Source organism: Phocoena phocoena, chromosome 21 (assembly GCF_963924675.1).
Source record: "Phocoena phocoena chromosome 21, mPhoPho1.1, whole genome shotgun sequence".
Lineage (NCBI taxonomy): Eukaryota > Metazoa > Chordata > Mammalia > Artiodactyla > Phocoenidae > Phocoena > Phocoena phocoena.
This window is the reverse complement of record NC_089239.1, coordinates 12,238,398-12,249,595: the sequence shown is the minus strand read 5'-3', so window position 1 is coordinate 12,249,595 and position 11,198 is coordinate 12,238,398.

Here is an 11,198-nt window from a genome sequence, read left to right as displayed (position 1 = left end):
CTTAATTCTAGGTAGCATCTATTAAAATGATCATATGGTTTTTTTCTTTATGAATTTGATTAATTACATCCATTGATTTTTGACTGTTAAACCAATTTTCCACTCTGGGGAATATCTACTTGATAATGATGTATTATTCTTTTCATACAGTGTTGAATTTGATTAACTTTTCTTTTGTTAAAATATTTGCATCTGTGGACTTCCATGGTGGTCCAGTGGTTAAGGGAACTAGATCCCGCATGCCGCAACTAAAAATATCCCACATGCCACAACTAAAGATCCTGCATGCTGCAACTAAGACCCGGGACAGCCAAATAAACAAATAAATAAATGTTTTTAAAAATTTGCATCTGTATTCATGAGAGGTATTGGCAGTGTCTCAGTTTTCCTTTGGTTTAGGACTATGCTGGTGTTATAAAATTTGCTGGGCAGTGCTCCCTATTCTTCCAATATCTGAAAAACTTCCTGTAAGATCTTAAATGTTTCATAGAATTCACCAGTGAAATCATCTGGTCCTGCAGTTTTCTTTTTTGGGGAATATTTTTGATAGCAAATTCAGTTTCCCTAATAGTTATAGATATTGATATATTAAGATATTCTGTTTCCTGTTTCCTTGTATGTCAAGTTGTATTATTTTGGAAATTTGTCCATATCATATAAATTGTCAAATTTGTTGGCACATTTTGTTTATAGAACTCTATTATACTTTTAACATTTGTGGGCTCTGTGGTGATAAAATATTTTTTATTTCTAATATTTGTGATTTTAGTTCTCCCTTTAATTCTCTGTTATTCTAGCTCGGGGTTTGTCAGTTTTGTTGATCTGTCCAAAGTACCAGCTTTGGGCCTTGTTAGTTTTCTCTATTGTCTTTGTTTTTTATTTCATTGATTTCTGGGTTTTCTTCTTTATTATTTCCTTCCTTCTACTCACCTTCAGTTTACTTTGCTCTTCCTTTTTAACTCCTTAAAGTGGTTACTTAGGCCATCAATTTTAGGTCTTTATTCTTTTCTAATATAAGCATTTAAAGTTATAAATCTCCTTATACCTTTCGCTAAACCTCACTAATTTTAATATGTTTTAATATCATTAAGTTAAAACTATTTTCTAATTTCTCTAATTTTATCTTTTACTCATTAGTTATTTATGTGTTATTTAATTTACAGATATATAGGATTTTACCCACTCTTGCATTAATATTGATTTCTTTAATTCCATTTCTGTCACAGAATATACTCTGTATGATTTTGATCCTTTTAAATTTATCAAAAATTGTTTTATGGGTCAGAATGTGGTCTGTTATGCCAATGTTCCATTTATACTTGAAAAGATAACTGCATTCTGCAGTTATCAATTGTAGTGTTTTAAAAATTGTCAGTTATATCATGGTGACTTTATTGGTTAGATCTATCTTTAATGATTTTTTGGACGGTTCTTATATGAATTGCTGAGAAAGGACGGTCAAAATCTACTACAGTGATTTTGGAATTTTCTGTTTTTCTTTAATTTTGCCAATTTTTGTTTCATGTTATTCTGAGACACTATTATCCGTTGAATACACATTGATAATTGTTATGTCTTCCTGATAGTCCATCTTCTTATTTTTGTGAAACGTTGATATACCTGACATTACGGTTTGTTTCGAAGTCTATCTCGTATCCAAATAGCTGTTCCAGCCTTCTTATGCTTACTGCCTTCTTAGTATTTAAAAAAAATCAATTTATACTCAACTGATCTATTTCTTAATGTTTAAAGAGTGTGTCTTGTAGGAAGCATATGCTGAGGTCCTGATTTTTATCTCTATCAATCTCTGTCTTTTATTTGGGAGTCTTAGACCATTAATATTTAAAAATATTTGAAACACGCTCCCTCCCTCAGACTGAGATCCAGACCTCATTGGAGAGGGTGTGAGTGTGAAAAGTAGAGCTGGCTTGTAGTTAGCCCTTATACCATATCAGCTGATGGGACTCAAAAAACTAGAATAATGTCTTGCATTAGATTAGTTTGTCCCTGCTGGGTGCACACTGGATCAGGTTTCCTTATTTGAAGTTGTGTATAAAAAGCAGTATGTTAAGTGAGAAGAACACACATCTAGGAGATAGAATACAGGCTTCTGCCACCGAATAGCATCGTGATCCTAAGCAAATAACACTTTCTGCAGACTTCAGTGTTCTCACTATTCAAATAGAAATAACTTTCACACGTTCCCTCATTTATTTACTAATTATTTCTGTCAACATTTTCGAGCACTTAGGTTGTGCCAGCCACCGTGCTAGGTCTGGAGATTTGTCGCCTCTGTAAGAAATGATACTTCTCCTCAGGGAGCTAGCGCATGGTCTCGAAAATGAAACATAATGTCCCATTGTAGATAGTTCTCGTAAGAACCAAATGAGATGATGGATTGTAAGCCCTTTGAAATAGATTAAAATATCGTTCTTCAAATAGGAGGGGGTGTCCTAATATTGATACCATAGCCGTCACAGCCTCAGGATGGCAATTAGCTTATTGTATTTTTTTAATGCATGGGCATTCGGGCTAAGAGGAAGATTGTAAGTGGTTCAGGTAAGATCAGAGCATTTGTATTCCTAAAGACTGTTTCCCACAAATTGACAATGATTAAAATTAACCTGTGAAGTTAATGACGGTGTCTGACACGGATGGCTTTGGCTCTACGCAGTTATGTTCTTGACCGGATGAGGTCTTCCTTTTATTAGTTTATGAGTCACAGGGCAAACATGGATGCTGTACAGTGAATGCTAAATCAGAATCAAGGAGCTGGAGTTACTGGTGGCCTTGAAAAAGAAAACACCTTTTTGGCATACCTATTTTTGTTGTTTATTGTGAACAGAAGGCACCCTTTATGGCTGCTCAGGGTACAGCCAACTTCTCAAATACTTGGACCTGGGCTGTGCTGTAACCATCTCCCTCTCATCTCTGATGCTTCGGGTTTTAGAGTTCTGACAGGGTGCCTGGTCTCTTTCATTCGTTCTTGTTCCTCTTGCTCTCTCTCTCTTTTTCCACTATCAAGGTCTCGCCACCTCTCTGGGAGGAGGATTGCATCATCCTTAGCCCAAGAGTACCCGGATCTTTGGATGCTCTGTAACTTCCCATGTACTTTCAACTCTCTTCAACCAGAGAGAAGAGTGACAGATTACTGGTGGAGAGCATCAGAGTGTCTGTTGGCTAATGACTGCTATAAATCCTGATAATCACAATAGCAATCATAAATAATATAAAACAACAGCACTGCAGCAGCTGAGATTCATGCTGTTCAGACTCCTGTTTAAAGAATTTTTAAACATTTCCTAGGAGACTTGTAAGAATTTGGGGTCACATGGTGCCCCTTGGCTACATGGTCTTGGCAAGTGGCAATGAGCTGTTTCTTGAAGGGCAGCTGTCCGTCCTGAAGAGTCATCTGTCCTCCATCAGAACTGCATGAGTGAGGAGTAAACCTTTGTTGTGGTAAGCCACTGAGATTTGGGGTTTTGTTTGTCACACTGGTGTAGCATACCTTATCCTGACTAGTATACATCACTCATACCTCTGCTATTAATTTTTCTCATAGGCTAAGCACTGGAGATGCTGCGGCCAAGTTAACTCTAGTAAAAGACATTTGTCATTCATTCTGCTTTTATCAAGATAGGTGTGTTTGGAGACATTTTGCAGTTGTATAGTAAGTGACTTTTAGAAGTCTCAGGAGAATTGCATAAATTCCAAATGGGAGATGGTTGCATTGAAAAAGTTAAGCAGTTGTCCAATCCCTTCCAAAGTGTATTCCTGTGAATTCTACAGGAAATTAGGCATAAGAAAAATTTTCTCTCTCTCACATTTCAGAAACAAAGCTTATTGATCATGAAGCATCACTTATTGGTTTAGTATTTATAATTTACTTAAATTTAACAAACATAAAACATAGCTATTGGTTAGTTATGTTATACTTTATAAATGCTATATGGCATTGTTATTTAAATCAAGTTATTATAATAGTGAAAACTAAACACGGATGTGTTAATTTTCATATCTACAGTGCTTCAGTCTTGGTTCTTGATTGTGAGCAACGGAAACTATCTTGATACCTAATTGGATGAACACATGTTGTCATGTGGTCGCCAGGGGTGTGGGAAAGAAGGATCCGTTCCTTTATCTTTCATAGAGGGAAGCAGGGCACTATGTCCCACCGATTCTGTACCCAGTGGAGTGGGAGAATTTCCTGAAAATGGGGGGAGGAGACGCCTTCACAGCAAAGTTCACTAACCAGCAAACAATAGAAACTGCTGACAAATGCCCACTTTCCTTAGCAAACCAGAACACACATGAAAAGCACTGATTCTCTAGCATAGCAAATGGAGGAGCCATTCTTTCTTAATGGAGTATCACTTAATGAGTATGTAAATGGGGTATTAACATATAAGATAACTGCTTTTCAGATTTAATGTTAGCAGGGGGATTTTTTTTTCTCAAACAAAATTCTTTAGAGAGCTCTGATGCATTAAATAGAATTGGTCCGGTAAAGCAGGTGTACGGGTCAGAATTCTTCCCTTCCTGCTTCCCGTTGGCCGTGAGATGCCTCGTCAGAGCTCCTGGACCATTGTTTGAAAACTGCTCGTCAGGATGGCTATTTGGAATCGGGTCTTGGATTTCTGATGCCTTGAGCCTTTCAACTTTCCTTTCCTTACCCCCCACTTGTGCTGGATGAAGCTAAAAAATAAAAAAGCCAATCTCAAAAAACCCCAAAGCAAATAAAAAAGCAAAACTCAAACCTGTGCTCTCATCTATTCAAATGGCAGTGGGCCAAAAAAGAGAAAAGAAGAGACCCTAAATAAGAGCAACTTTCCATTGAGGTTCCAAGTAAGCTGACATCTTCCCTTTTGCATTTTAATTGCAGTTTGGATTTATGATCTGGGCTAGGATGATTGAGCCATCTTAACCGCACTTTGTAGATAGTAGCAGCAGCAGATCCAGGTGCTGGGCTTGACGTTGCCCAGTGATTATGTCATTTCTGCCGAACTCCACTGGGATGCGCTTCGAATGATCTGGTGGTTCTTCTCTTTGCTAAGCTGACGTGTCATCTCCCTCAGGCACAAATCACAACCAAGTTACTGACCCATTTAGGGATCACATCCTCTACAGTCGTGGAAAGTTAAAGGGCTGTTCTCAGTCTCTCCATCCCTCCTGACCCCACTCTTCTAGAGGAAGAGAAAGAGGAAAGGAGACAGGAGAAAGGAGTGAGGAGAGACAGAGGATGTGAACGAGGACAGGGTAGAAGACCACGGGGGGATATCGGTCTTCTCTGGGGCCATAGCGCTCAAAGAGGGTGGCTACAAATATGCACTTAGGATTGTTCTTTCTGGCCCAGGATTTCCCGTTCAGCCGAGAGTGTAACTGCATTAAGTATCTGGCAGGTGTGCTGCAGGATTACCCAGGAAACCTCCCAGTACTGAGGCTCAGCTGCTTCTCAGGGCACAGGCTGCTTTCCAGTGCAGGAAATATGAGGTCTCTGCCCAGTGCCAGGGGCCTGGGTACTTCTTAGGACCTGTGGGTCTTCCAGTGTAACCGAAGACAGCAAACTGCCAGGTTTTAGCTTCCTCCTTCTCTACTCCTGAGAACCTGAGACCAGGACTTGAGTGCAGGTAGTTGAGTTGGCAGATGAACCCAGGAAACACAAAGGGAGGAAACCACAGTGTGAAACTGAAAAAAAGGGAAAATCCAGTAAGTGTGTATTAGTAAGTGGGTTTTACTGCTGTGGACAGTTGGGGCTCAGTCCCCATGGGGTCCTCAGGAAATTGTGTGCCCCATGAATTGGAGGCTGGGACATTGATCCACTGACTCCTGCCACCCATCAAGTAAAGTTGCTTCCAGTGATGTTGACCCCATGCTTCTGGTTATAATTGGATGGAGCAATGCAAGTTCCCTTTGTGTCAGAGAAACCCCTTTGGCTGAGAAGAGAGACCAGGAGCTAGAGGTGGGAAGCTGTGGGCAGGTCAGGAATTATCTACCTGCTGTTGAACTGAGGTATGAGCTGAGGCTTTAACAGTGGCTGCTATAGCCTTGACTCTAGAAGAGGGCCTAGTACGATGCCCTAAATAATAGGGGGTCAAGAAATATTTATTAAATTAAACAATATACATATATTTTATAATAATCTAGACTAAAGCAGTTTAAAACTAGGTGATCAATCTGATTGGACAGAAGTTGTCGAAGAGAAGAAACACAGAGAAAAGTGTAGAGAGAGAGGAAAATAGGAACAGAAAGTGAATTTCTATAGGAAGAAAAAGATTTGTTCATTCAGAATATATTTATTGAGCACCTATTACATTCCAGGTGCCTGCTCTAAGTTGCAGGGAACAGAGCAGTGCATAAAAATCACAAAATTCTACACCCTCATGAAGTTTATATTCTGAGAGGGGGATAGATTGTTAGTAACTAGATAAATAAGTTAGATTTATAGTGTGCCTGATGATTCTGAGTGCTAAAGATGGCAGAAGAGGGAACTAGGAGGTGTGGGGCTGGGGAAGTTTCCAATTTTAAATAGGCCAGGCAAGGGAGACCTCATGGACAAGGTGACTGAGGGGGCGAGGGAGCCCTGAAGGTATTTAGGGGGAAGCATTTCAGGCAGAGGAACAGCAGGTGCAAGGCCCTGAGTAAAGGAACATGTCCGTGTGGGGAAGAAAGATAATTTCCCCTCTCCCCTTCTGAGTTCTTGGCTGAGACTCCTCTAATAAAACATAGCATAGACTGACAAGAGAACAACAAACAGAACCCAGGAAAAATGAGTAACCCAAAGAGGTGACTCTAGAATTCAGGCTTAAATACCATCTTAAGAGGGAAAGGGGAGAGGGGATATAGGCCTCTTAGGGGACAGTAAATGATTTTTAGGAAAAATGAAAGGGCACTTGGAAGAATAGATGGGAGGTATGATAGTTGTAACAAAGCTTGTCTGGGTGTGGTGATGTAGACAGAGAGTATATTATTATTTCCATTTTATAGCAGGGGAAATTGAGGCCAAGAGAGTTTGAGCAATGCGCAGTAAAGACCACCCAGCCGGTCCAAGGTCACAAAGCCCGTACTAGGACCAGGGCTACCTGCTTCTCAGGGCAACATCCCTCCTACCAGTCCTGATTCAGAAGCCCAGATAACACATGATGCAGTGGAAAGCCGCTTCTCAAGCTATTAGAACAAGGAACAAACGTTTTTGTTGTCACAACTTGAGTCCTTATAAGTTTCCCCATCGAGGAAATAACCACGTGACTCTAGCAAGTTATCTTTTATGGGGCTTTTAAAGGCGCCTTTGTCAAAGGCAGCAATGTACCCACCACATAATATGAAGAGGGATTGACAGAGAGGAAATACTTTATCACAGGTTGGAGAAAAAAAGGCGGGTAAGAAATGCTCTCAGACTGCTCTTCCCCAGTGGGCATGGATCCTGGCAGTACAGGGCAGGGGGTGTCTCGCGGGAGGTTGCCTTTGTAGTGCAGTTATAGACTAGACTTGTTCTAAGCTGTGCACAAAATCACACCCACTGACTTGTGGGACCTGGGCCAAGACCATAAGTGGAGCCCCGTTTCCCGTGTGTCTGTTTCAAAGCTATAAATCAAGATAGGCCCGGGGCCTGAACCACGGTCTGCCCTGGTGCCCTGGGCCGGGTAGTGGCTCCTCTCAGATGTCCCTGGAGACTGGCAGGGGAAGGGGGCCTCGCCCTGCAGGCCCAGCCCGACTGCCTGTGTGGCCACCAGATCCACTGGGTCAGGGTGGTTGGGATCCTGGGTGGGACTGGACACTTCTGACCTAGGAAGGACTGTCTTGGTCCAGTGCCTCTCATGGAATGATCCCCTTCTGCACATATCAGTTTTCTGATGAAGGACTTCCAGGCAGTTCTAAGCAGCTTTCAGGCAACACACCTGCAGAGCAAACAGGAGGGAGGAAGCTTAGTTATGGGGGAAACAGGCCTGCCCAGACACCCACTTCAGGGCGACCTGGAGCGACCAGTGCCCCTGTGGCTCGCGGGGCAGAGGCGCCTTTCCTGTGCTCCCCTGCGCTTCCCCACATCTACCACACGCTCCCCAGCGCACGGCCCAGCCGACCTAGTTCATCTTGTCCCACGTCCCTCTCCCATAGGCTCTTTTACTCAGTAAATTATTGAACCTCCAAAAAATTTCGTTAGAAGAACAACAAAACAGAACAAAACACAGCAAAGCAAATAATACACATGTTGTTGTTTCTGTGGTGAGGCACCCTCTAAGCAGAGGGCCTGGCGAGGACCTCTTCAGGTCCAAGCGCTGAAAAACTGTTTCATTACTTTACAATCATACCGAAGGGCAGTATTGCATCGGTGACTTGTCATTTTATAGTAAATTCTGTTCAAAGTTAGTGTTAAAAATAATGTGGCTCTATTTTTGTTAAAATGATGCCATATCTTCACCTGAGGGAATCCACACCTATTCCATTAAGCTACATTCTGGGCAAGGGTCAGTGCACCTCTGATTGCTACCTGTCGGGGGCCCAGCTAACTGTCGGCAAAGTAGCAAAGTGGAGAGGAGCAGCAACCCCTTAAGTGAGAGGCCTGTAGCCCGAGTGCAGTTCTGGTAGATGTCGGTGCACGGAGGCTCCTTCACAGAGTGGCCCTGGACACCCTTCACCACAGCTGCTTCAGGATAATTTAAAGCCCAGCTGTTCTTAGAGACAGGGCTGATCTTAGAGACCACAGAGTCTACCATTGTAAGTTTTACTGCTGAAGGTCACCCAGCTAGTTAGTAGCACTTTTAAGTCTATCATCAGATGGTCTGATGCAGAGTGTCTTAGCCCAGGCTGTTTTAACGAAATACCATAGACTGGATGGGTTAGACAGCAGACATTTATGTCACATGGTTCTGGAGGCTGCAAGTCTGAGAGCAGGGTGGTAGGTGAGTCCTGGTGAGATCCCACACATGGCAGAGAGAGAGAGAAAAAACCCTCTGGTCTTCTGCTCTTTTCCTCTTTAATAAGGACAGTAATCCCAACATGCGATGCCACCCTCCTGATCTCATCTAAACCCAATTACCTCCCAAAGGCCCCGCCTGCAAATGCTATCACACTGGGGGTTAGGGCATCAACCTATGAATTCTGGGGGGAAACATTCAGTCTGTAACGTCAAGACAGTCTTCATTCTAGTCCACTTCATGGCTGAATACACCCTCACCCAATGTCCTTTGAATATTACCTTCTAACCATAGACTATAATTTTGAAATCTCCACAATAATTTTTTGAATTATAAATGTAATACATACTTATAATAGACAATAGGAAAAAGTTAAAATAACACTTACCCACAACTTACTCACCAACTACAGACCAACAGTTGGGTTTATTTTCTTCCGAATGCATATGTGAGTATAAATATATATATATACACATTCATAAGTAATATTTTGTTTATTTATTTTCCAATGACTTTATTTTTGTTTTGTTTTTGTTTTTGGCTTGAACTAAGGGCAGTTTTAATGGGGTAGTTCATTTGTAAGTCTTTCTCTTTTTTTAAAAAATTAATTTTTATTGGAGCATAGTTGATTTACAATGTTGTGTTGGTCTCTGCTGTACAGCAAAGTATATAGGTTATACATATACATCTATCCACTGGTTTTTAGATTCTTTTCCCATTTAGGTCATTACAGGGTATAGAGTAGATTTCCCCATAAATAACATTTTAAAAACAAACTTTGATTCACATTATAGAGTGTTTTTAATTCTACTCCTTCACTTGCATTAAATAGTGAACTTTCCCCTTCTCTTAAAAATTACTTTTTACTTTCTCACTTTTTAATATTTTTGGCTATCTGGATCATGAATTATCTGCAATTATAACTTGTATTATTTGGAAGCTCTATCTCCATTTTTACTCCTCTCAGTTTTTAACTTCTGATTTTTCAAATGCATTTCAAAAACTGTATTTTTCTAATTATCAAGAAAGAAATACTGTCTTTTCAGTTTTGCCCACGTTGGATGAGGAATTTAGCACAGATTCTCTTTCACTACCCCTTTCTTCATGACAGAGCCTCAGTTTTGAGGCATGTTCAATTCTGTGATTATTGTTATTTTTTTTTTAAAGAATGGATATATGAGCATAGGAAATTATTATACATGTAAGCCATGCATTTTGTCACAAAAGATTTAATTTGGCAATTTTTGTATATTATACTAATTGTTTCCACAAGGTAAAAATGCAGAGGATTGGCTTGGATCCTGTATCCCAGCATCTTCAATCAGCCCCCAATGTTCTCCTAGGTTCTCAAGGGAACTCTCCCTATTATTACTCTAAAGCTTTAGATTCCAATACCCATGAAGAATCTTGGCTCTAGGCTAAACCACATGGATCTCTATTTTGTCCTCTTTTCCTATATCCACGTCTGGCACAGTCCTCCTTGGTTCCGAGTCCAGGCCAACACCATAGAAAGATGAATCCTTTAGGAAGTGCATCAAAAGAGGAATATTTCTCCTTAACACTTAGGGCTCTTAATTTCTGCCAACCACCTCAAGCCTCTTTCTTTTCTCCTGGGCCCTATGCTTGTTTCTACTTAAGCAAGGTACATGAATTTAGAACAGAGATTCACAAACCATGTGCTGTATTACATTGTTGCACTGTGAGCCTTTGATTTATTTTTGCTGTAACTGTGCACATGTCTTGCAAGGATGCTGTCCAATGGGTGAAGCACTGAGCTAAGCAGGTCATATAATGGACTATAGAGTAGGGCTCTTTGCTGGAAATTAGGGGCATGAATGGTCACACCTTGTCAAGTTGGTACCAAAGAAGAGTTAGGGATCCAGTGGAGCATGTGAAGACTTTGCCTTCTGACAGTGTGGTCATTGTTGTACAAAGGGTTATTTTAAAAAGTGGCACAGTATTGAAGTGTGACCGTGTGGACAGCACAATAGCTAAATGCTTTCAAAGAGCGTGAGACATTACCCTCTAGGAGTATTTGTGTTATAATTATTCCTGGCTTGTTTAGTGTTGGTGTTTTTTGAGTGCCCAAAATCATAGCATTCAAAAAATGTGCCACAAAAACAACAAAGTTGAGAACTGCTGATCTGGAACCTTTCTGTTGTGGCTAGTCAGAGACCGTAGCCAAGACTTCTTACTGTCTGGAGAAAGGGATACACAGAGGAAACGGCCAACCAAAAGGGAAAGAAACAATGAATATTTTATGGTTTCAGCTTTGCTAGTGTACCA